The sequence below is a fragment of the Protopterus annectens genome, chromosome 7.part1, assembly GCF_019279795.1.
Source record: "Protopterus annectens isolate FY-2018-M chromosome 7.part1, PAN1.0, whole genome shotgun sequence".
Taxonomy (NCBI): domain Eukaryota; kingdom Metazoa; phylum Chordata; order Ceratodontiformes; family Protopteridae; genus Protopterus; species Protopterus annectens.
In genome coordinates, this window is record NC_056740.1 from 541647355 (window position 1) to 541674318 (window position 26964).

Consider the following 26964-nt stretch of genomic DNA (forward strand, 5'->3'; position numbering starts at 1 on the left):
TGACCTTGTTTTAGAGCATTTAAGGAAGGGTTATGTAATACATCTGATAAAGTAGTGATACTACAAAAGTGCTTATGTCCAGGTTTTGTTTGTGCATTAAAGACGGATTTATCTACAAGTCCTGCTGTCATCACTGGGTCCATTTGTTGTTTCTTGCTTGTTTTATACATTTTTGTGGAAGGACCCAAGTACCTATTCTGGCTGGTAATTGTTTTATTTTATAGAAGAAATGTAGTTTTGTCTTATACATTGATAAAAAAGAAGCATTGTACAAACCTTTGTAGAAATACTTTAAAGAGAGGTATGTCACATAAAATCAGGTTGTAAAATCAGGTAAGGTAACATGGTAAAAAATAAGACATTTGAACCATTGATGTTGACAGTCAGAAAGTCAGTGGAGTGAAATAAGATAGCAGATGTAAAGTAGTTTACAATAGCAAGGAGGCCCCGTTAAAGATGTGGACAGAGTCTGAGATTGGATTGTAGAGATACAATTGAAAAAAAAACGGTGAGAAGAACCTAAGAAGATTCAGTGCTGAGGCTATATTACACAGTCTGCAGATATGATGAGAGAAACAATGAACAGAGGAGAACAGGCAGAGGGGGTAGAATTCAAGTATGATCAATACAGGAGCAGGTTCAGGAATTAGCAGATATTCTTTTAATGCTACTTTGAAAGAGTTTGTGTTAAGTGAACAGATAGAGAAGTTTGTTCTAGGCAGAGGTGATTGAGTGACTATAAACTAGTTTGCCAATGGATTTTATTGGGTTTGTAAATATGAAGGAGGTGTTGGTCTGAGCTGCGTAGTTCAGGGTTAGGAACATAGGGGGTGACGAGTTGCCAGAATAGGACAGGCTAGGGTTTGGTGAAGGATAGAGTATGTCAGTTGAAGGTGTGGCAGGAGAAGTTGATGTTAAAATTCTAGCCAGTGAAGTTTTTTTAAAGAAAGACAGTGGTTTGAATGAAATAGGAAGTTACTGGCAAACCTGGCTGTTTTATTGTGAGTGAGTTCTAGTTTAGTAGTCGGGTTCATTGGGGTGGCATATAATAGACTAGGGAGTAAGTAGGTAAGGACAATTTAGATTCTTGAGTTAGGAATTTTTTGTTACTGTAAAGTAGTCTGAGGTTCGTTTGTTTTTTTTTAAATGCAAATATTGATGTGTATGTCAAGGTTTTAAGTTCATTGTCTACGAGAACCCAGAGTAGTTTAGTGTGGTTCAACTTTGATAGTAGCATTTAGTGAGGAAACTGAGAAGGTGGATTTGAGGTGTTGCAGAGACTTTGGGAGAAAGAGCAGGAGTTTAGTTTTATTGGGATTTAGTGGAAGTTGGTTGTTTGTGAGACATTTTTCAACAAAATGCAAAGATTCTTTGATGAGCGAGAATGGGTGAAGTGTAGATGTTTTAGAGGTAGAGATGACTGTGGAGTCATCAGCATATTGTATTAGTATGGAGTGTTAGCAAGATTAGTAGAGATTAGTAAAGATGGACAGAGGAAGGGAGGACAAGGAGACATGGTGGTGGAATGTGGAAGTACAGGAGAATATACAGAGGAAGAGGCTGGTGAAGAAGTGGGATTGTCAAAGAGATGAGGAAAGTAGACATGAGTATAAGGAGATGAGGCGCATGGCAAAGAGAGTTGGCGAAGGCTAAGAATAAGGCATATGGAGAGTTGTATGAGAGATTGGACACTAGAGGGAGAAAAGGACCTGTACCGATTGCCTAGACAGAGGGACAGAGCTGGGAAAGATGTGCAGCAGGTAAGGGTGATAAAGGACAGTGAGGCAAACGTACTCGCAATTGAGGGGAGTGTGTTGAGTAGATGGAAAGAGTACTTTGAAGGGCTGATGAATGAAGAGAATGAGAGAGAGAGAAGGTTTGGTGAATCAGGAAGTGAAGCAGATTAGCAAGGAGGAAGTAAGGACAGCTATGAAGAGGATGAAGAATGGAAAGGCTGTTGGCCCAGATTACATACCAGTGGACGCATGGAGGTGCTTAGGAGAAATGGGAGTGGAATTTTTAACCAGATTGTTTAATGAAATTTTGGAAAGTCAGAGGATGCCTGAGGAGTGGAGAAAAAGTGTTTTGGTATCTATCTTTAAGAATAAGGGTGATGTGCAGAGCTGCAGTAACTACAGAGGGATAAAATTTATCAGTCACAGCTTGAAGTTATGGGAAAGAGTAGTGGAAGCTAGGTTAAGAAGGGAGGTGATGATTAGTGATTAGCAGTATGGTTTCATGCCAGGAAAGAGCACTACAGGTGCAATATTTGCTCTGAGAGTGTTGGTGGAGAAATACAGAGAAGGTCAGAAGGAGTTGCATTGTGTCTTTGTGGACATGGAGAAAGCATATGACAGGGTGCCTAGAGAGGAGTTGTGGTATTGTATGAGGAAATCGGGAGTGGCAGAGAAGTATGTAAGAGTTGTACAGGATATCTACAAGGGTAGTGTGACATTGGTGAGGACTGTGGTGGGAGTGACAGATACGTTTAAGGTGGAGGTGGGATTACATCAAGGATCAGCTTCAAGTCCTTTCTTATTTGCAGTGGTGATGGACAGGTTGACAGATGAGATTAGACAGGAGGCCCCATGGACTATGATGTTTGCAGATGACATTGTGATATCTAGTGAGAGTAGGGACCAGGTTGAGGAGACCCTGGAGAAGTGGAGATATGCTTTAGAGAGGAGAGGAATGAAGGTCAGCAGGGCTAAAACAGAATATATGTGTGTAAATGAGAGGGAGGGTAGAGGAATGGTGAGGATGCAGGGAGTAGAGTTGGTAAAGGTGAATGAGTTTAAGTACTTGGGATCAACAGTTCAGAGTAATGGTGAGTGTGGGAGAGAGGTGAAGAAGAGAGTACAGGCAGGGTGGAATGGGTGGAGAAGAGTGTCAGGAGTGATTTGTGATAGACTGGTACAAGTAAGAGTGAAAGGGAAGGTCTACAAGAGGGTAGTGAGAACAGCTATGTTATATGGGTTGGAGACAGTGGCATTGACAGAAAGGCAGGAGTCAGAGCTGGATGTGGCAGAGTTAAAGATGTTAAGATTTGCACTGGGTGTGACTAGGATGGACAGGATTAGGAATCAGTATATTAGAGGGTCACCTCAGGTTGGACAGTTTTTAGACAAAGCAAGAGAGGCAAGATTGCGTTGGTTTGGACATGTGCTGAGGAGGGATGCTGGGTATATTGGGAAAAGGATGCTAAGGATGGAGCTGCCAGGTAAGAGGAAAAGAGGAAGAATGAAAATCACTTGGCACCACAGTACCCGGAAGCACGTAAACAAAGGCTTTCAAAATAAGCAGATGAAGAAATCAAACAGCTGCTAGGTCTCCAATAAGATCCTTTAATGTAACCAGGCAAAGTAAAAATCCACAATATCGTCCAAGCGCTTTCACTCGACCACATGCGAGCTTTCTCAAGGCAAACAACATTGCTGGAAGTTCATTCACATTAAATACTTCCAGAATCATCACATGACTTCCTGTGAACCTTTCCCAACAGGAAAATCACCATATAAGGAAATTCTAAAATACATTCTTATCATTAAAAATAATTCATTTTCTAAAAATAATTCATTTTCTAAAAATGTCTTGGCGACTGAATAGCATAATGAACTTAAAATTGAATACAAACTATTAAAATGTGTCATAAAACAATTCTGTAAAATGTTTTTATAGTTTTATAATACAAATAAGTGCAGTAACCCCTTTTAACCATTGGGGGGTGAAATCAAAACTCCAATTTAAAACCTAGAGTTACTAACTGGCATTGTAAAACATTTCTTATCTGAGTTGCCAATGTATAACATTCCATATATCATATTATAAAATCTTATGGATTCAAAAGTGAATAAAACAATAGATGTCATGTTCTGCTAAACTGTGTTATAGACGAGCTTGTCTCAATTTCAAAACACTAGTGATGTTGAGGGTGTCATTCAGACCTGGATATCTAGTAGCATCTAACCGGAGCTGCCAAAATAGCTCACGGTATTCTAATTTTGACTCCCAACTACCCCCTCTTATATCCGGTTGTACCTGTTCCAACACCATAAACTTTATGTCCATGTCCTTACACGTCAATTAGTTGTATAACGTTTCATTAATGGCATTTTGCATTAAATGGTCATATAGTGATTTTTGGGGAAAAAAAGGGTGTTTAGGAGAACGGTTTACGAACACTTCAATGACATCAATGTAAGGAAGGAAAGTAATGCCTTTTATAAACACTCCTTGACGTGTAAGGACATGGACATAAAGTTTATGGTGTTAGAACAGGTACAACCGGATATAAGAGGGGGTAGTTGGGAGTCAAAATTAGAATACCGTGAGCTATTTTGGCAGCTCCGGTTAGACGCTACTAGATATCCAGGTCTGAATGACACCCTCAACATCACTAGTGTTTTGAAATTGAGACAAGCTCGTCTATAACACAGTTTAGCAGAACATGACATCTATTGTTTTATTCACTTTTGAATCCATAAGGTTTTATAATATGATATATGGAATGTTATACATTGGCAACTCAGATAAGAAATGTTTTACATTGCCAGTTAGTAACTCTAGGTTTTAAATTGGAGTTTTGATTTCACCCCCGATGGTTAAAAGGGGTTACTGCACTTATTTGTATTATAAAACTATAAAATCATTTTACAGAATTGTTTTATGACACATTTTAATAGTTTGTATTCAATTTTAAGTTCATTATGCTATTCAGTCGCCAAGACATTTTTAGAAAATGAATTATTTTTAGAAAATGAATTACTTTTAATGATAATAAGAATGTATTTTAGAATTTCCTTATATGGTGATTTTCCTGTTGGGAAAGGTTCACAGTAAGTCATGCGACGATTCTGGAAGTATTTAATGTGAATGAAGTTCCAGCAATGTTGTTTGCCTTGAGAAAGCTCGCATGTGGTCGAGTGAAAGCGCTTGGAAGATATTGTGGATTTTTACTTTGCCTGGTTACATTAAAGGATCTTATTGGAGACCTAGCAGCTGTTTGATTTCTTCATCTGCTTATTTTGAAAGCCTTTGTTTACGTGCTTCCGGGTCCTGTGGTGCCAAGTGATTTTCATTCTTTGTTTGATTTTGCTTTTAGGAAAAGAGGAAGGCCTAAGATAAGGTTTATGGATGTAGTGAGAGGACACATTATTTATTTATTTATTTATTTTACATTTGTTTACCGGGCTAGTCCATCTGGATACATTTCCATTTTCAGCAGAGGCCCGGGGAGAAAAGCTCCACATTGAAGTTAATACAAACAAGTCATTTACATAAAGAAAGTAAGTAGTTAGTAAAATACAAACAGAAATAAGGTTTAATCTAGATTATACTAGTTGAAAATATATACTGGGAAGGACACTTACTCTAATTTTCTCTACAGTACAAGATAGGGGAGTTATACTTTAGTAAAACATTCATGAAGACTATAATTGATTAAGTATAAACCATAGAGAGTTCTATATTAATTCATATCAGAGGCTAATTATCAAGTGTGTTTTAGCGATAGTCTACTCAAGGAGAGTGAGTAGAGAAGAGGTAAGAGAGGGTGATTAAGAGAAGAGTAATTAGTAGAATCATAAGATTAGTCAGGATTGATGCATGGGCATACCCAGAGTGTTTTTAGATGTTGTTTGAGCTTTTGTTTAAAGAGGAAGGGTGACTAAGTAGAAGTTAGAGTGGTAGGTAGAAGATTCCAGTATATACCTATGGTGTTGGAGAATAGTGAGTCACCTGCTATGTTATTGGACTTAGTTAACTTCACAAGAAGTTTATTAGAGGAGCTTAATGAATTTAGGTTAGAATAGGGAGAAATAAGGTCAGAAAGTATAGGGGTATTTTTTGGTTGGTAAAATATCCTATGAACAAAGGTAAGTTGGGAGAGTAATAGCGTATTTTTTTAGTTCTAGCCAATCTAGTTGTAGATTCTGACAGTGGTGAGTTCTAAATGGGTTTCTGGTGGCAAATCTAGCAATGCTATTGTATGCATTTGTTAGTTTAGTGAGGTTATTTTTCTTTGGGTTAGTGTATATGGATGAAGCATAAAGAAGAGTGGAAGTAAGATGAGAGTGAGCGAGTGTAATTTTGGCCTGTGGAGTTAAAAAGGTTTTAATTCTATATATGGAGCCGAGTTTTCTATTTACGGTTTTAATAGTGTTATTAATGTGATTATCAAAAGTGAGGTTATTGTCTATTATAATACCCAACAGCTTAGTGGTAGAGTCAGGGGCTATATGTGTGCCATTGTTGGAAGTAATAGAGAAGTCTATGAGGGGAGACTTAATATTAGGCCTGAAGAGCAGGAGTTTGGTTTTATTGGCATTCAAAAGGAGGCAGCGTTTAAAGAACCATGCCTCAACTGTGTTAAATACATTCTTTGTTAGGGTTTGTAGTTCAGAGGAGGTGTTAGCAGAGCATATGAGTGTTGAGTCGTCTGCATATTGAATACATGTAGCTTGAGGTATTGCTACATGTAAGTAATTTATGAATAAAGAGAAGAGGAGAGGTCCTAGGATGGAACCCTGTGGGACTCCAAGAGAGACTAGCAGAAGGGATGAAAGTGTATTATCCCAGAGAACTGCCTGTTATTAAGGTAGGAAGTGAACCATTGAATAGCTTTGGTATCTAGAGAGAGATTCAAGGGTTTTTATGAGCATATTGTGGTTTACCATGTCAAAGGCTTTTGACATGTCTATAAAGAGTGCTGATGACAGAATACTATTATTGCGGTTTCTATTGATACACTCTGTAAAAGATAGGAGAGCTGTTGTAGTGCTATGAAATGGCCTAAAGCCATGTTGGCAATTGGCTAGTAAGTTATATTGAGTTAAGTGGTGCATTAGCTGTTGATGAATACATTTCTCCATAATTTTTGCTAAGGGTGATAAGAGTGCTATAGGCCTGTAGTTAGAATAGTCATTTGAGCTACCTCCTTTATGTAAAAGGATTATGTGGGAAATTTTCCAGATAGCAGGGATGGTTCCTTCATTGATGGTTCTGTTTATAAGGAGGGATATTGGATAAGCAACTGCTTCAGCTGCTTTTTGAAGGTATTCAGATGGTAACTGATCTGTAGATGGGGTACAAGGTTTGAGTTTTTGGATGAGTTTTAGGATGTAGGAAGTAGAGATGGGTTGTAGTTGGAATATAGGGAGATTAGCAGATGTACAGGTGGGAAGGTTAGATTTGTCTATTGTGAGTTGACTCGCTAGTGAATTAATGGTGTCTGTGAAAAAGGAGTTAAAGGCATTGGCAGTTTGATGTGAGGTATTCTTTTCGGCCCCTGAAGGTGAAGGTGTACTAGAGTGGCCTGGGTGTAGGAGCGAATTTAAGGTTGACCAGAACCTTTTGGGGTTGTTATGATGAGTTTGCTGTAGTTTACAGTAATAGTTCTTTTTATCTATAAAAACAGCTTTTTTAGTGCTATTTCTTAACTGTCTAAAGGCTTGTTGGTCTGAAGTAGTTTTTGTATTTCTCCATTTAGCCCAAGATTTATTCCTAAGTAGTATTTTTTCATGAAGGCAGTTGGTGTGAAAGAGCATGATGGAGGACAGGAAGAAGTGGAAACAGATGATCCACTGTGGCGACCCCTAACGGGAACAGCCAAAAGAAGATGATGATGATTAGTAAGGATATTGAATAACAGGGGCCCCAGGATGGAGCCTTGGGGGACCCCGGTTTGAACGAAGAGGAATGGGGAAGTTGCAGAGAACCATCTAACAGATTGTAGTCTATTAGATAGGTAACTAGAAAACCAGTTTAGAGTTGGAAAGATTAAGCCAAGCTAGTTTGGAGAGGAGGAGGAGGTTGTGGGGAGACAGTGTCAAAGGCTTTAGAGAGGTCATGGAACAAGGCACGAGACTAATTTGTTATTGTCAAGAGATGTAGAGCTAGAATGAGAAAAAGATATCCATGTGCTAGTTGTGCTGTGATGAGGACAGAAACCATGTAGGGAGGTGATCACTAAGCGAGTCAGGAAGTGTAGAGGGGTTTTGGAAGTGGTCAGGGTGAGAGCTGAGAATCCAGTCAGGGGTTGTGCTAGTATTGGATTGTTGATTAATATGAGTAGGGGAGATGAGATGAGATGGGGAGAAGCCATATAGGTTAATGCTAGCATTGGGAGAGTTAGAGGACAAGAGTATTCCAGTCGGTGTTTACATCACCTAATATGATGCTTTCATAGGAAATGGTTTGAGAGATCCATGCAAGATAAGAGTTCAAGGATAGGGATGTTGCCATGAGGTATATAAATGGTAACGATGGCAGTTTTTTTTCTATTCAAATTACGTTCGACAATGAAGATTTCAGCTGGGTGAAAACTAGGAGTGTAAGGTAGGGGATAGACGGAGAGATGTTCGGAGTATAGTATAGCTACCCCTCCTCCTTTTTTCAAGGGTCTGTCTTGTTAGAAGTTATTGTAGCCAGGGGGGTACGATTTCACAATCAGATATGTGGAGTTTTAGCCAAGTTTTGGAGATGGAGAGAATGTCTGGGGTGTGAAGTGATATCCAGGAATGTAGCTCAGTGACTTTAGTGTTTAGAGTACTACAGATATTGACAGCTATGATTTTGAGGTTTTTGGTATTAGAGGTAGTAAAAGATTAGGTGGTGATAGGTGGTGATCTGTGGAGAGGAAGAATTGTCAGAATTGGAGGGAAGAGTGGAGTTGGTAGGTCCTGGATTGGGGTGCATATCCCCTGAGAGCGGCAAGTTTGATATTAATGTATATGCATACATGTAAAGCATGTACTTGACTTCATTTAACATTGTTGATGTTAATATTGTAATATCTTCATTTACAATGTCTAATTGTCATGCAACCTATATAGATTTTTTTGTATTCTGTATTTTTTCTTACTGTAGAACTCATTTTTTATTTCTGTTTGTAAAAAGTATATTTGTAATGTATGTTTTAGTGTAAAATGTTTATTTTTCTGTGTTTTTCTCTTGTCATGTTTGCCTGGAGCTTTTCTCCCCAAGCATCCACCGAAAATGGGCTTTCACTGGCCCAGTGGAATTTCCTGGTAAACAAATGCCAGTAAATAAATACTTTATTACCAGAGAGGAGAGGGTTGAGATAGAAAGATTTTGTTGTAAGTTTAGGGGGGGGATTGTGCTGAGAAGAGAGTTTAATTTTGTGTAGATAATGTAATATGATGAGAGAAAAGAGAGGGTGTAATAGGGAATGAGTGGGCTATTGGGGAATGAGAAGGTGGGTAAGGAAGAGTAAGACCCTGGTAGAGGCAAGGAATGGTAATGCTGGTAGGATATGCACAGTGAGAAAATAGTAAGCAGTGTTATAGATAGATGTAGATGTAGTGTTTGACTGGAAGGATGGTGTGGGGGAGGATACCTGGTGTGTAGAGTACAAAAGATGGAAGTGTAAGGGTAGGTAGAGAGTAGGTTTGTGAAGTATAGAGGATGTTAAAGTAGGATGATAGAAGGAAGGGGTTAGGTGGCAGTACGGTGGGGTTTGAGAGAGGGAGAGGGAAAGGAGGAGTGGCAGTCTGTAAGACTATAAATGTAATTGGTGTGGGTGGGAATGGGGGTAGGGTAGGGGAGCAGAGTGAGCCCGAGCGTAGCAGGCTACCCAGCAGGGATTCAGTGGAGAGTAACCAAAGGAAACTAGTCAGTAAGGCCCTTGTTTTGTATTTGATCCAGTTCAGTCTGTAGTAGCTAGTCATGTAACAGCTCTCTGAAGACTATTTATTTTACCCAAATTACTTTTGGTGGATTGTTATACTGTTTCAGAAAGTTTTGCTAGGCTTACAGTTGCATGAATGCAATGTGTGCAGTGAATGTATGATAGAATGGTGAGTATAGAGATGAATGCAGATGAAGAGGGGGAGTCGGCAGTTGCATACAAGTTAGAGAACACCACTTGAAGCTAATTTTATGATATGTAGCCAATCTTCAACAGGGTCTGCTTTAACATAGGAGAGAAACTAAAAAGGTGAAGGAGAGCGTCATGGTGATGTGCTACAGCCAAACCTGGTACTAACAATAAGTAAGCTAAACAGGCGTAAAAGGTCATATAAACGCACAATAGATAGAGCTTGAGATAAATGGGACTGTCCAATGCCAGATCAGTCTCGAGAGATGGAAATTCTTCCAGGTGTGCAAGTGGATGTTAAACCCATTTGTTCAAGAAAGAAACCTAGTTAGCATGTGCACATCACTGAAAAGAGGGCACAGCAGACTAACCAAGTTGATTCTACTGAGCCAAACAGACATGTAATAGTGGCATAGCTTTGTGTATGCAGTAAGTCTTTGGGAGAAAACACAACCATGCAAACATATAAACATACTGACCATAACTTCCCCATGATCCCACAACAAATTTAAATTGCACAATGAAATACAGTTGTGAACGTTTAACAAAAAAGGTTGCTCTCTCTTCTAAAGCTGCAGTCCTAATCAGTTAAAAAAAAGTCATATAATGTCCTTCCCAGATATTGTCCATTCATGAAACACTTCATGAGAAGGATAATGATATAACAGGAAAAAGACCAAAACCACCAACCCATTGAAATATGTTGAATGGAACATGTGTTGTAAATCTGTTGTTGGGTGTTTAAAATGTCCAGTACTGTAAATCTGTTGTGTGTCGCAAAGTGGTCATTTAAGTTACAGTGCAAAATGTGTAACATTAGAGGTCCCTGTGTCTGTAATGGACACAGGCAACCTGTAAATAGTTAATCTCCAGACCCCTGCTTGTAAATGTTTCATCTTGTTTGCACACCTGGAAGAATTTCCATCTCTCAAGAGACTGATCTGGCATTGTTTGCTTGTTATTTCCCTGGAAGCTAATTCCACCTAATACGCGGCTTCTTAGTGCTTCTGTGGATCACTAGTGATATCTGCATTGCTTACTGTACTTATTTCCTTGTTTCACTTGAAAGAAAGTTACTGTTTGTCGTTTTTGCATTTAGTTACTTGTAACACATTGCACTCAAGTTACCTGGCACTTGCTCACTAAAGCAATTATATAAGTCAGCACTAAAAATTAAAAGCACTACACCCTCACTCCCCACTGGCCCTTGTTTTCAATTAAGGAATTCCCAATATTATTTTAGCATGTCCAAAGGTCAGTTGTCAATCTCTTCTCCGGTCCAGCTGGTGAATCTGGGAATCTTGAGGCAATGTTATAACTGCCTCATGTACACAGACAACACTCTCCTCCTCCCACATAACACAAATACTTGCGAGAGATGCAGCTATTTAGCCAAACTGGAGGCTGAGCTCTCTCAACTCAGGACTGGCAAGACCAGACAGGAGGAGAAGGCAACTACAGACACCACAAAACCAGCCTCACATAATGCTACCACACCACTGAATCAAACACATAAACACACAGACATACTCGGAGGCTCTGAGTAAAAATTTACCTAAACAGCAGAGGCCTCCAAAGCAGACACCCAAACAACTGCTACCTCAAGACACCCCACAAGCAACACATAAACCACAAAAGCAGTGTGCAAAGCAGTCACAGCCCTTAAGGCCAAATACAACACCAAACATACTTGTCATAGGTGACTCCATAGTCAGACACACTGACGTCCCACTCACCAAGCTGAACAAGGAGAGGGTCACAGTAAGCTGCCTATCGGGCGCTAGAATCCGCCACATAACACAAGCACTCGGGTCACTCCATGGCAAGTACAAATATGACACAGTCATTGTCCATGCTGGTGTGAACGACCTGAGATGTACCTCCCTGGACTACATGAAAAGAGACATAGAGGAGCTCTCTGATTATGTAGCCCAGGCGGGTATGACACTGACCCTGAGCAGTATCCTTCCTTCACCAAGAATGATGCCACAATATAGAGACAAGATGATCAGCTTTAACAATTGGCTTAATGTCTGGTGTCATTCAAAGGGGATCCAGTGTCTGTCTGCCTGGGATGACATGCTTGACAAGCCACGCTGCTTCGCAAGGGACGGCTTGCACCTGTCACCCCTGGGATTCCGGATATTGGCTAAGGCTCTTGCCACCCCATAGTGCCTTTTTTAGGCAAGGCTCAAATTCTAAACTTACCACCCTAGAAAACAAAAATGGGAAGAAACTAAGGGTAATGCTGCTCAATGCCAGAAGTCTAAATCTCAAAATGCACGCACTCGAGGCCCTTCTCAGTATGGAGAACATCGATGTCTGTGCTGTAACTGAAACCTGGTTCAAGGCTCCTGAGAGCACCCCAGCACTATTAGGTTTTACCTCATATCATGCGTTCCGGCCTCAAAACCCGAACCACACCACAAAAGGAGGGGGTGTATCCATATTCATAAAGGATACCCACACCTCCAGGTTGGTGGCAATGCACGAAGCTTCGGAAACCATCCAGGTGCAACTAACCATAGGCAAAACTGCTCTACATATTGTAGCATGCTACAGGCCACCCTCTCAAACTCAGGAACCCCACACAGCCTTCCTGAAGACACTGGAGGGTATAAATGTATCTCCAAACACCATCATATTGGGTGACTTCAACTATCCGAATATAGACTGGGAACATTACTCAAGCCCTAACTTTCTAGCCCAACGGTTCCTGGAGTTCATAAATTCAAATGCCATGGAACAGCTAGTCACTGTTCCCACAAGAAGAGAAAATATACTAGATCTCATTATCACAAACATGGGGACAAAATGCTCCACACCGGAAGTATATCCCTCATTGGTGAGATCTGATCATAAACTAATCTCACTGGAAATCCACATCCCGCCCCACCCCAAACAAAAATGACCACAGTGAAGAACTTCTCTAAAGCAAACTTCACACTACTCAAGACTGGTGTGGTATCCTTCAAGGCCCCTGAGACAGTGGAAACCACAACCCAAGCTGTGGAAGCCCTTACAAATGCCTTCTATGAACACCTCCAGGACTGCATGGATCAGGCAATCCCAAATAAAACCAAGACTCTTTCCACAAAGGGCAAACGTCCAGTCTGGTGGACCCCAGCCATTAACAAACTTTACAATAAGAGGAGAAAGCTATTACATGATAGAACAAAATCCATAAAAGGGAAGTCACCCCTGATCATTATTAGTAAAAAATACGAGCACTCATAAAATCAACTAAGGCCAATTTTGAGAGAAAAATTGCCATGGATTCAAAGGACAATCATAAGGCCTTTTTCAGCTATGTTAGGAACCTGGGTGGAAACTCCCAGATAAGCTCAGAATTAGTCCAAAATGATACAAAAATCACTGAACCCACAGACATTGCCAACATACTGGCAGACAGGTTCAGTGCAAACTTCACCCCCCCCCCCCTCTAAAGGAGAGATAACTATCCCAGCAGAGTGTAGCCTCCCAGACATCTCAAATGCGCAGGTGAAAGCTGCTCTCTCTAAAGCTACAAACACAGCATCAATGGGACCGGATGGTGTCCCCGGCTGTGTGCTACACGAGCTAAATGAGGAATTAAACCCGCACATAAGGCAGCTGTTTAATCTCAGCCTTACCACAGGATACGTGCCCAAGGAGTGGCGTACGGCAACTGTGGTCCCACTCCACAAAGGCGGTGCCTCACGGACCCTGGTAATTACCGCCCCATAAGCTTAACAAGTCTAGTCTGCAAAGCTATGGAGAGGATCATAATGGAGCTCATAAACAAAGATATAGGGGACTTGCAGACATTGGACCCGACCCAGTTTGGCTTTGTCAAGGGCAGATCATGCCTTTTGAACTTGGTCGACTTCTTGAAACAGTCACCAAGGCCATCGATGAGGGAAAGGCAGTCCATACAGCCTACCTTGACCTTGCAAAGGTTTCGACACAATACCCCACTCGGGTATTGTAGAAAAACTTACCAGCTTAAATGTAAACCCATATGTCACAAGATGGGTTGCAAACTGGCTTAAGGACAGAACCCACAGGGTTAGAGTTGCTGGCGCTATGTCAGACTCCAAGCCGGTCACAAGTGGTGTCCCACAGGGCTCGGTCCTTGGCCCCTATTGTTCGGCATCTACTTCTCAGAAGTACAGGCCAACATGGGAGGACTTTGGCTGACAAAGTTTGCAGACGACTGCAAACTGGGCCATAGTGGAAAGTGCATCGGACACGGATATCCTTCAGAAGGGACTCACGGAAACAGATAGCTGGTGCCAGAGCCATGGCCTGAAGTTAAACGCCAAAAATGTATAGTCATACCCTTTGGGAAAAACAAGGTAACCCCAAGCTACCATATAGGTGGCAATCCACTAAGCACAGAAGAGGTTATCAGGGACCTGGGGACCCAGGTTGACAGTGGCCTTTCTTTTGACACTCACGTTGCTAAAGTGGTTAGAAAGACCTTCTACATTGCCCACCTGATCATGAAGGGATTCACATCCAGATCTAGTGAGGTCATTGTTTCCCTGTACTCTTCACTTATCAGACCAATGATCGAGTACAATGCCCCATTCGGGATGCATCTCACCCGACATCTGCAGCAATTGGAGAGACCCCAAAAGTTCCTCACCAAAAGGATAAAGGGACTCCAAAATCTGTCATATGTTGCCAGATTGAAGAAACTCCAGCTCTATTCAGTTGCATACCGTCTGCTCAGAGGTGACATGTGCCTGACATACAAGGCCATGTCCAACCCGGAATTAATGGACATGCTCCACCTCAAAAAAATCCAAATCCACCAAAACCACTAGAGCAAGTGACTTAAACCTTAGCACGGATATAAATAGGACGTGCTGGAGGGATAGATTTATCACTCAGAGACTCCCTATGCTGTGGAATAAAATCCCGATCCATGTGAGGCATGGCACCTCGCTGGCTCTGTTCAAGAGAAATCTTGACCTGTGGATGGGAGATCGTAGGTTTATCCCAGGAATCATCTCTGTGTCACTGCTGGACAGAGACACAACAAACTAATGGGCACAGTATTTTTTCATATAAGGGGTGGCGTAAGCCACAAAAATTTGGGCTAGGCTTATAAATGCCTTAGGGCAGATAGCCTAGTATAAACCTATGAACCTATCTCCCATGCCCCTACTTACACTTATCAAAAACGTTATCAAAACTTGTTAGAGATTTCAGATGCATGGCTAGGCTTAAAAAGGCCCTTGTGGGTTGTAGGCCTAGTAAACACGTATAAACCTGTATATTACTTATTCCACATATGCACACACACTGTGTAGCACATTGCAGTTTTAGGTCTTTTACGTATACTAATGCTTAGCAGCAACACATTGCATGTTCTGTGGAAACACATCCACACACCTGTTATGCCACCTGATGAGCACCTGAGAAGTTGCATGGTGTCAAGAGTTGAGGAAAATACTTGTAGAAGTGAAGAAGTCATTTGTTTTCAGAAGTTTGCATTTAGAAGTGCAAAAGTATGATGTGCAGCTAAAAATAGTCTAAATGCAACTATTGGGTATCTTTTTTGCTAAAAGGCATTGTGGCAAAAAAATGGAAGTTTTAGATCCAAAAGTTTTGTTTACTGCACTGCAAGTGGAATAGCCAGAAAATCCAAGAAAGTATAGCATGCCATGCTTCTGTATGTTGCTGGGGAAAAGCCACAAAGGTGTTTACTTGTATCTTTCCTAAAAAGAAGAATGAACAAGACTGCAGCAATTAGAACTTCAGGGGTTGGATTTGAGAAACTCTTGCACCATGCACACACTTATGTTTTTTACTAGTTAAAGGGGCAGCTGTTTTCATTCTTGACTATTCTAAGTTTTGTAGTAATTAAAGGGACAGCTGTCTTCATTCTCAATGCAGCAGGTGAGCTCTCAGTTTCATTGGTAAATCCAACAGACTCGTGTGTAATGTGCACATATTTGGCAATACATGCACTGATGTATGTTGGTTTTGCCATCGTGCATTCTACTTGTTTGTAATAAGTACATTTGCTTTTTTATAGGTAATAGATACTTTAGCTTGATTTTTGTTGGTGTTTAGTCATTTTCTTAAAGTTAGGATTGTTTATTTTCTTTTTCTCCACCTTCCTTGTATGGACTTCTCCCCAGGTCTCAAACCATTGCCTTCCCTTTTTCTTTTTTTTCCACTTTTAGTAAAGGCTTTGTTTTTCAGGTGTTTACAGTGCTGTAGGACCGGTTTTTTTTTTTGCTTGGTGTGAAAATGTTTTTCTTTTCAGTTTTTTTTTTTCTACCATGCAACCGACTGTTGGTTGCCACTGGTGTCTCTCCTCACCTAGTTGGGTGTATGTGTTCTTTGATTTAGCATGGTGAGGAGATTGAGGCATCTCAAAGTAGCAGCTGCCAAGGATATTTGTCCTTTAAGCCCTAACAACTATTACTTCTTGCACACACATGAAGCTATGCCTAAAGGCAAGTGTGCATCCCACCTTGTTGGTAATTCAGCCAATGCCTGCTTACCTACTCCAGGGTTGTGCTTCTTTACATGTCCCCAGCTTCCACTAGGTATGTAATGTGAGGTATATCCAAACTGCAGTCAAACCAGGGGGGGGGGGGTGATGGAGGGGGATAGGCATGCCCATCTTCCCCGACAGCTCCTCAGATTCCCAAGTCAGTAGTTGAACCCACGTCTCCTGTGCCATAATTAAGGCTTTATCCCACTACAGTGTAACTGGTGTAAATGTCTTCTGATGTGTGTAGTACTGAAATTCTGATTAGTGAGCTAGTGTTTGTCCTTAAAATTGACAATGCCTCTGGCTTTAGAAAATACAGTAAATGCTGACAACAGGATCCTTCCCCAGGCGACACGGGTCTTTGCATCATGTGCCTTGAAATTGGTCACTTAAATGCAGTCTGTGACATTTTCAAAAACATTGGTCATTGCACCTCACAGTAGAGTAAACATATGCTTATTTGTGAGTCACTTGCCTTCTGAGGGCAAAAGTAAAGTATGAAAGACCACCTGAGGAAGGAGATAGAAGAAGCTGGATGGATAACTGTGCCATGTCCGTGAGGTTGACTTGATAAGTACAGAGCGCTTTGGTATACCTACATAGGGACTGGATGAGGAGGGCTGTGGTCAAGACCCAAACTGAGCTAGGAGTTTTCTAGACCTGCATTTTGTCCTCCAGTTAGCTAATGAAAATGTTTGTCAGGCTGGTCACTGTTTTTATTCTTTTAATCCCTTAATCTTGATGAGCCATGACCTCCTTCTCCATGACCTATAAAACCTAATTTTAGTTCAGGCACAGTTAAGCATGTCTGTCTTTACACTGCAGTTTTGTTCATAGTTGCTTACTGGAATTTCCATGTCATTTATGTGAAATTAACTTTAAGCAAATGTTTAAAAAATATACGTAGACTATTGCTGGGCATTTCTCATTACAGCCAATGACTGTTTAATTCCTAGAAATGATATAGTGCCCCATTTCATTAATGGGGATTGTGTGTACTTTTCATCTAAGGTTTTCCGGCTTCTACAGTAAAATCGTCTTGCACAGCTGCAGTAAGCATGTTTGCTGCTAAATAAACATTTTTCTTATTATAACCTTAGTCTTTCATACATACTTTAGACCCAAGCAGAGATTAAAGAAAAGAAAAAAAATCTGTGTACTGCCGTGCAAGGAAATTATTCCAGCAGAAATCTGTTCTAATACACTTGGATGCCTTGGCACTCTTTAGGCATTTCCATTAGAAGATTTTTTTCTGTCTCATTTCAGGTTTAGCAGCTAGTGTAAGATTTGCACAAATTTAAATCCTTTCCATAACTTCAAGGCCTTTTTATTTTGTTCTGAAATGTAGACGTTCTTACTTGTGCATGCCTTTACATTTTGGGACATCAAGTTGGCAAAGGTGTTTCTGATTTCACAGTTGCTTGGTTACAAGTGCTGCTTATTTGGGCTTTACATAGTGTCATAAAGTTTTGCAGAATGCTTTAGCTTTTTAGGGAGTTACAGTTAAGGGGATGGTGCATGTACAGTGACTTACTGGTTCACATCATGCTGGGGTAAGTGAACTGATCTTGGATGCCTTCAACTATGACCCATGCCTTGAGGGCAAGTGTTAGTGCAACATGCACACAAATACATGCAAAGGTTTTATAGTTTTATATATGTATATATATATATATATATATATATATATGTGTGTGTATATATATATATATATATATATATAATATATATTTGTGTGTGTTTCCTGATGCTTTTGTCAAAATGTTAAGTATCAGCTTGTTTGATTTCCATTGTGTTGTGGAGGACAGATGTTTTTTTACAAGGTTTCTCCTTTTACCCAGTGTAGTGGTGTTTTAGAGTTGGTATGTTTGTCACAGTGGGGTTTGACCTCTCTGCTGTAGTAGAAGCACTTTTTTTGTATTTGTTATACTTGGAAGATTGTTCTAGATCTTCTGTTTTGGAAGCTAGTTATTTGCAGATTTCTGTCTCATAAATGGGGGGTTGTATTGCTGTGGACTTTCAGTAATATTTCACTGAGGCTAACATCTGTTTAGGTGTACTGGAAATGTAGGCAGCTTCATTTGGTCAGCAAGCCATAGCAGATGTTTCAGTTGCAAAGCAGTCCTCCTTGAGATGAGTAATTCTTGGATTGGCCGTGAAGCCTAATCCTATTATCATCCTTACGGGAAGGTCATAAATATGAGTTTGACTTCATACTTGTGTTTAACTTTTCTGAACAGGTTAGTTGACCCAGTAGCACAGTGTGATGATTTGTGCTTCTAAAATTGCTTTTCTGGCTAGCGGCTCTGAAGCAAGAGGACCAGCTGGATGGGCAGAGTTAAATGGCCATTGTCAACTGCCCTTCTTATGGGGTGAAATAGCGACTCTATTAGATGGTAGACACCATCTGAGGGCTGCAAAAGAACAAGGGGTATACTTTACACTGCAGAGTGCCACAGGGTGCCCATTGTTTAGAACCAAACCTGTTCATAATAGCCAGCATAACGTCTAGTGCATTTAACTGTGTCCATGTTAGGCTGTGGAGTGTAGGACATAAACTTTAAGGGAAAAAAAATTAGTCCCTCCTGTAGTGCGAGAGCCACAACCGAGTCTGCCACCCCCGCCCCACCTCCAGACACACAGTAAACTAATTAAGGGAGTGAGAAATGAATGTCTTGATGTCAGCAGAGGTTTGAGGCTCACTTCAAAAAAAATAGCTCTGAACAGTTTTGTTAGGTTGTTGTGATTCATATGCAGTAAGCTGTATGAATAGTCACTGGCACCATAGATTATAACATAGTTGGGCACATACAGCTTTTTATTCTTAATCTAACCCCACTGGATTTTGCTCCAGATATCTTGAAGGCTCATTTTTTTGCCTTTACACTTGCTGAGTAAAATTAGTGTTTGCTTTCCCTTACTTCCTCCTCTTGGGTAGGTAAGCAGAGAGAGTCATCAGAACTCTCTTGTGAGGAAGGCACCCCGAATCTCAGCAGTGTTAATCTACAGGTTACTCTGGCCTTTTGGAACATAAATGGTGAGCAGTCAAAAAATCCAGTGTCAGCAGTGTCTCCAGAAGCAATCAGCAGAGCCTTTGCAAGTCCTTGCAAAGATCCTTCTTTAGATTTCCTCTGGTTCACTTGGTCTACTGAAGTATCTGCTCCTGGTACCAAACAGGTCAACACGGATATCACTGAAGCATTGCTGAATTTTGGTGTCAAGGTGTCAAAAGCCTTGATCTCTGGCACTGACAAAATTCGGGTCGGCGTCTACACCAGAGGTTCAGTACCTAGCCCCTTGGTCCTAGTTGTCCCAGATGTTGACAAGATTGGCTCCAAAGAAAATAATGCTAAGTGAGAAGGTGGCCATGCCAGAGTGGAGATAGATGCAGTCCCTGATCGTATCCGTTAGTAATTACATCGAATAAGTCTTCATAAGTTTGCATAAAGTCCTCTTAGAAAAGTAAATGGAGGCTGCGTTCCTGTTCAAGGTGATTCCCTAGTAGAATGACAAGCCGATTATGCTCAGGTGCCCTTCTTTGACTGTGGTGCTGGGAATTGCCTGCCCATATAGAGGCCTATGTTTAGTTGAACAGTCAACCCAAATGTAGTAGATTTGATGATTTTCTTACTTCATTAATAACGAGAGAATAATTGCGTATGAAATGTGAAGAGATAAGGGGCTGGATATTAAGAGAAGCAGACTTGAACTTGTGGATGTATTCACATGTAATGAAAGTAAAATTATGCTTTTAAGAGTTGCTGAGTAAATGGATGTGTGCAAGATAAAACAAGAGTCTGATGAAAATATGAAACTGAGAAAACATGAAAATGCATAGATTTGTCCGGGGTTGGCAAGAAAGGATGAAATGTTCTATATTGAGTTGGTTTTGTTGAAAGAATTTTGTGTGGGTGTGTAAAAGGAGAGAGGTATTTTCAAAACAATTTGCACATTGATGAACAGTAAGATGATTGTAGGTGCTGTAAAAGTGAAAAAAAGTTAATGCAGGAAAGTCAAATTGGGTCAGAAGTTGTGAAATGGGTGGCAAGGACAAGAAATGCTGAGAAAAGTGAAATCTTAAATTTAAACTAGACATATAGTAGTGTGGCTAAAGATACTTTAGAATAATAAGGTGCCAAAAGTCCTAGCACATTAAAGCTCATCACAGTATTCATTGAATCAGGTAAATTCACTGTCAAAAGTTTCTGATATGCAAGTACAAAAATATTTAGTATGCAATTCTGTTTCAAGCTGTTGCACTTGTAAGTAAATTCTAATATTTTCAGTCCGCTTGTTATAAAGCCAGCATTGTTAAAATAATCAAAGAAAGCTTTACTTTCTGCAAAGCACTCCGCACCCTGGAAAACAGTGTATGCATTGTCTTGGACACCTGCTTGAAGGTGGATGAGAGCAGTGCATCACTGCAAGGTTTTGATACCTACTACACATTCAAGCCCACCACACTAGATGAGGGCACTAAATGTGGCAATATTTCTGTATTCTTAAAATTTACCTTCAGACTTGGACAAGAAAAAAGACGTGGAACTCCTCCACATCCAACTTACTGTTAACAAAACCCCATATCATAGCTAACTGTAGGATCCCCTCTGTGCCCCCCTCAGCCAGTACCTCCTACCTAAATTGTATGAAGTCCTTCTGCATTAAGCCAAACACCATTCTCTTAGTATACTTGACCTACTGAGACTTCATCAATGCAAACTCTTCTGCTGACCAGTTGGTCCGCACTCCAGCAAAGGGCAGTAAAATGCCAGACTTGGTGCTTAGTAGTAGACAGCTTTGCTCACCAGCAGCTGTCACTTTCTTCCTGGTCATATCGGATGACAGATCAATCACATCGACTTTAAGACTGAACCTAGAAATATTCTCCGTTACCTCTGTATTCATAGATTATGGAAAGGTTATAAACTGAGTAACAACTTGACTAAACTAAATTCAAAATTACCTTCTGATCTGATAACCCCACTTGTTTATGTGGAGTCCTTTACCACCAAATTGTTTGTACCTCTTGCAAAATAAATATAACACCAAATTTTAGAATAAATCTCTATGGTGTGGCCCAAATATAAACATAATTTATAAAGTGAAGAAAACTCATTGCGCACACACAAAATTGACTCTTAATATGCCAAAATTGCTTTTGCTACACTTACAAGAACTCCGGACCGTAATCAAATCAACCAAATTCAGATATGAAATATAAATAGCCACCCAAGTGAACGATAAACGCACAGCCTGCCTTAACTGTGTTGGATACCATAGAAACAACATGTGGCACTGGGTAAAGCTAATAGTAAATACCATAGATCCAGATCCGTTGGGCATAGCCAGTCTACTAGCAGACAGATTAGGCTCAGACATACCCACCACCCCCATATTCCCAGGTACATGTGTACTCCTCCCCCTCAAATCTCCCAAGAATAAGTCCACAAGGCACTATCCAAGGCCAAAAGTACTACTACCCAAGGGGCTGGGCAACAAACTGGGCTGCCTGCATATCAGCCTGAAGTAGGACTTGTCAGATCCCCTACAGAGGCTATTCACTGTCTGCCTCCAAACAGGCTTTGTTCCAAGTCAGTGGAGGACAACAGCAATCTTCCCCTTACAAAACAGTGGGACGTCAGCTGAACAATTATAGACTGCTGACCTGAATAATTAGAGATGTCCTTCTATTCTCATGTTTCAGTATTTATAACTGTTGGGAGGTCGCTGCCTGCAGCACTGGACATCCGGCCAATATACCAAAGTCTTAGGAACAGGGGTACGTGTAGCGTTGTCTGTCAGAGCCATAAACTGACGGCTGTAAAAGTGACAGCTGCACATACACTCTTCAGAATTTTTCTGCTGCAGTCATCTACGGACCTCTGATCACCAGCTCCGGGAATCAGTTTGATCGCTTTTTTGGCTGCTTGTTAGAGATAACGTTTTGGGTTTTTTGGTTTACCTTTTTTCTAGCTTTTCAAATGTACATGTCAGCTAGGAAGGGGAACTGTGCTTGTGGAGGACAAATTCCACATAAGGGCATGCATGATCGGTGCTTATTTTGTATAGGTGAAGACTATGACCATACGTCTTGTGACATCTGCAAGTCTTTCATGCCTAGAACGCTGCACAGCCATCTGACTGCCTTAAAGCCTGACTTAGAAAACCAGAGACTCTGACATTTGGCATTAGGCATGGAGGGGCAGGGTAGCTACCTCCAAGGAGCCATCTCAGAGAATGGCAAAAAAAAGTTAGGCCTGATCCCCATGCTGCACATCAGGAGTCCGGTGAGACTGTCGAGGCAGATGTTAGCCCAGGGTCCCATCGGACATTGGTTTCACAGCTAGATTCGGGAACCATGGTGAAAGCTGGTTTGGCGGAAACTCAGAGTACATCAATTGAGGTTGATCAGCCCCTGATCACGAGGAGTAACCATGGCTTGTGGCGTCAGAAGGGCCTACTCCTGCCTTTCCATCCACCTAGGCGTAGGGTTCCAAACCTACGGATCCTTCTGCTCCTCTTAAGAGGAAACAGAAATTAAAACACAGGTACAGAACCAGTTCCTGGATGGGGGAAGCCTTTCACAAAATCTTTTCAGAGCTTTCCAGGCCGTCCTGTCTTGGGTGTCCCAACCAGCCCCTACACCTGTGCAGGCCTTAGAGGATTCCGAGGATGAGCTTTCCTCTTCTGATGAATCACTTACTTATTGTTCCCAAATTGAATCTCCCAAGGACTTCATTACTCCTGAGGAGGAGGACACTATTAGCCCTGAATCTCCAGGGGAAGATTTCTCCTTTGGGGACACCATTTCTCTTATGAGAGACCATTTGAAATGGCATGCCTGAGATGTTTCAGAAACTAAAAAGAGGTGTTTTGAACTACTACAAATGGACCAAGCCCCCCCTCCCCTACTTCCAACCTTTCATGATGCCTTTCCTGCTCAGGCCCCTGATTCTCACCCCTGTTTCCAAATGACCAGATAGGTTTTATAAGGTTCCTCAGGAGGTTCCTCAGGGTACAAAGTGCTTGTTCAGGCACCCTCCCCTGCAGACCCAGCCGTCAGCTGTCTCAGCAGACAAATTATCCAGACAGTTGCCTTCCACTTCCCTGTTTCCCACCAGTAAGGACAGCACATTTATGAATAGGCTAGGAAAGAAAGTCTATACTACTTTCATACTAGCTATTCGAGCCCTAAATTGTGAAACACACATGGGTAGGTTTGTTTTAGATACCCAATCCAAAGTCGTCAGACATGTACCAGATGTGACAGACTCTCCGGCTAAGTCACAACTCTCCACCCTGCTCTCTACAGGCTTTCAGGTGGCCAAGCACTCCAAGTGCAGTTATGATGCGGTAGAAGTGTCTTCCAAATCTGCAATCTCAGCTTCTGTCCTGAGAAGATACTTCTGGGTGAGACTCCAGCCACTTCTCATAGATGTACAAACCAAATCACTGGATGCGCCACTTGATAATAAGGCCCTTTTTGGTGCAGCTTTTGCAGAGCTCCTAAAATCCCTTCAAGAAAAGGGCAAGGAGCTACAAAATCTAAAACATCTGCTAGTTTTGCATATTCCTAGTTACCATAGGATCTACCGTCAAAGGACCACCTTTGTTAGGAGGCAGTCATCTCAGTCCACTACCCCACAGGCTAAGGGACAGAGACAGTCTAGGAAACACACTTAACCCTAGACCATCCTCTTCTTCCGCCCCTACTCCATTTCAGAGACAGCTTGACCCTGACAGAGCCCGTCAACTGTGACTGAAACCCTTTACTCACATCCACCCTCCCGTCCCTCCACCTCACCCTATCCCTACCCTCTTGGTGGAAAAATAACATTAGCGGCTTGGGTCCTCTCGATCATTCAAAAAGGTTATTTTTATGACTTGGTGAACAATTCCTCCTTTCCGTGGGATACCTCAACCCCGTCCAAGTCAGCTTCATCTCTTCCCTCCAGTTCTGTATCAGCTGCTAGCTCAGGGCACCATAGAGAGAGTAACTCTAGATCAGACAGACAAGGTATTTTACTCCAGGATGTTTTTGGTCCCAAGAAAAGATGGTCCTTGGAGACCAATTCAGGATTTGTCGGTCCTCAATCTTTTTCTCAAGGTGCCTACCTTCAAAATGCTCACCTTACATCATCTCCTACCCTCATTCCCCACCTGGCTTTCATGGTAATCCCTGGATCTGAAGGATGCCTGTCTTCATATCCCTATTCACCCCAGCTACAGGAAATCCCTACATTTCTCCGTGATTTCTTTGCATTTTCATTTTTCTGCATTGCCATTTGGGCTCTCCACAGCTCCCAGAGTATTCAGAAAGTGCCTAGCTCCACTTATCACCCACTGCATCAAATATACCCATACCTGGACAGCCTGTTAATCTTCCACCGGGACTGCCACACTCTTCACCAACACCTACACATGGTGCCCAAAACCTTGTCAAACCTAAGGTTCACTGTGAACCAGCAAAAGTCTCACCTGACATCCACCCATGACCTGGTGATCTTGGGGTGCAGGATATGAACCGGCAAAATGGCAGCCTTCATCCCCTGTCAGAAGGTAGAGGCTGTCACACATTACCTTAAAACACTTCTCTCTCCAAACCATATCAGCCAGGGTATTCCTGTGGGTCCTAGGCCTAATTACCCTTGGCAAAGCTGCATATGAGGAAGTTCCAATGGGTTCTGAAAAGTCAGTGGAACCAACATTTCCCACCCTCTGGATATTCCCCTCCCTCTTCTCCCATCTCTGAAAAAATAATTGGAATGGAAGATTACAGCCATCAACCCCAATCAGGGTATACCTTTGCAGACTCCCACACCCTCACAACCCATCTACACACAGATGCTTTAGATCTGGGCTGGGGAGCAGTTCGGCAAAATCACAACAACCAGAACAAAGTTCAGGGAAAGTGGTCCTCCCTCATTCAGAGAGACCACATCAATATCAGAGAGAGGATAGCCCTTCTAGCGTTGCAAACATTCCACCAAATCCTCCTACCAGGCACCTTGAAAGTTGTCACAGACAATGCGACTGTCCTGTGGTATATCAAGCAGGGGAGGACAAGGTCCTACCTGCTTTGCAGCTTGGAAATTCAGATTTGGTCACTAGCAGCAAAACTACACATTCCACCTGCAAGCAGTGTACATTGCTTCCACAGAGAATGTGATGGCAGACACACACAGCAGAACCTCTGCACCCTCCTATGAATGGATGCTTCACAGGTAGGTGTTCTTGGACCTCATTCACAAGTGGGGTATTCCTCAGGCAGATGTTTGCCTCCTCCCAGAACAGGCAGATGCCTCTGTTTTTGCTCAAGAGATCCACATCCACAGGCTTGGAAAGTGGATGCCTTGTCTTCTTCTTGGGTGGGGATGTAGCTTTATGCCTTTCCCCCTTCACACTGGTTCAAAAAGACATTTGAAGATCCAGAGGAACAAAGCAGAAATCCTGCTGGTGACCCCCTTTTGGCTGAGACAGCATTGGCTCCCTCTACTAGCCAAGGGCAATCACCACAGATTACCCAACCAATTCGACCTACTTGTACAAGACGGGGTCCTTCATACCACCCTCAGCTACTCAACCTCAGACTCACTTTATGGGTAATAGAGTTCTGATCTCCCTCAGACACCCATATTCAGAGGATGTACTCATTGTCCTGCAGGAGGCCAGGAAACTTAGTACCAGGAGAAATTGTCAGAATGGAGAAGATTTTCCAGGTGGTGTCAAAAGAGAGAACAGGACCCTTTTCTTACTCCAGTACCCATGGTCCTTTACTTGTGTGAGCTTCTACATTCAGGACCGACTTACTCTTCTGTTAAGGTACACTTGTCAGCCATTTCTGCCTGTCTTCCCTTAGTACCTCCTTTGGCATCTAGATTAGAGGTAAAGCTCTTCTTAAAAGGGGTCCTCCATATCAGACTCCCTCATAAACCTATTCCTCATTCATGGGACCTTAATTTTGTCCTTGAAAAACACACGCTTCCTCCTTTTGAACCAGCTCACTCAGCATCACTGAAATTATGAATTGGAAAACATTACTGTTGGTAGCCCTCACATTCCCCAGGAGGGTCTCATAATCCAAGCCCTCATGGCTACCCCTCCTTACCTTATCCTTCCATAGGGACAAGGTCTCCTTCAGGGCTAACACTTCTTTCATGCCTAAAGTGGTTAATGAGCTGTCCTTTAATCAGACCATTAACCTTCCTGTTTTCTTCCCTCAACCTCAAAATTCTTCTGAAAGAACTTTGCGTTCCCTGGATGTTCTTAGACGACGTGGGTGTTACGTGGACAAGACCGAATCCATTAGAAAGTCTAACCAGTTGTTTGTCTCCTTTCACCCAAGGGCCTTGGGAAAGGCAAGTCTCTAAACTGATATCTTCGTGGATTTCAAAAGCTATCTCTGCTTGTTATTCCCTTCATGGAAAAGATTTAACTGTCAATGTGAAAGCTCATTCTACTAGGGCAGCTGCCTCTTCAGCAGCCTTTTTTTAGAGGGGTGGGACTACTCTTCCATATTGGAGTCGGCCACCTGGTCTTCAGTCCATACCTTTACCAAGCATTCCAAACTAGATTTGATTTCTAGAGAAGAGCTGGGTTTGCTAGGTCAGTTTTCCAGGGTCTCATAGACTAG

At 41.8% G+C, this 26964-nt stretch overlaps 1 protein-coding gene across 4 annotated transcripts in view; it reads left to right on the forward strand.

The window, feature by feature from the left end:
* TCF12 (transcription factor 12) overlaps positions 1-26964 on the forward strand; it is a 1980472-nt gene that overhangs the window by 1789155 nt on the left and 164353 nt on the right. The gene's annotated exons all lie outside the window — the stretch shown is intronic.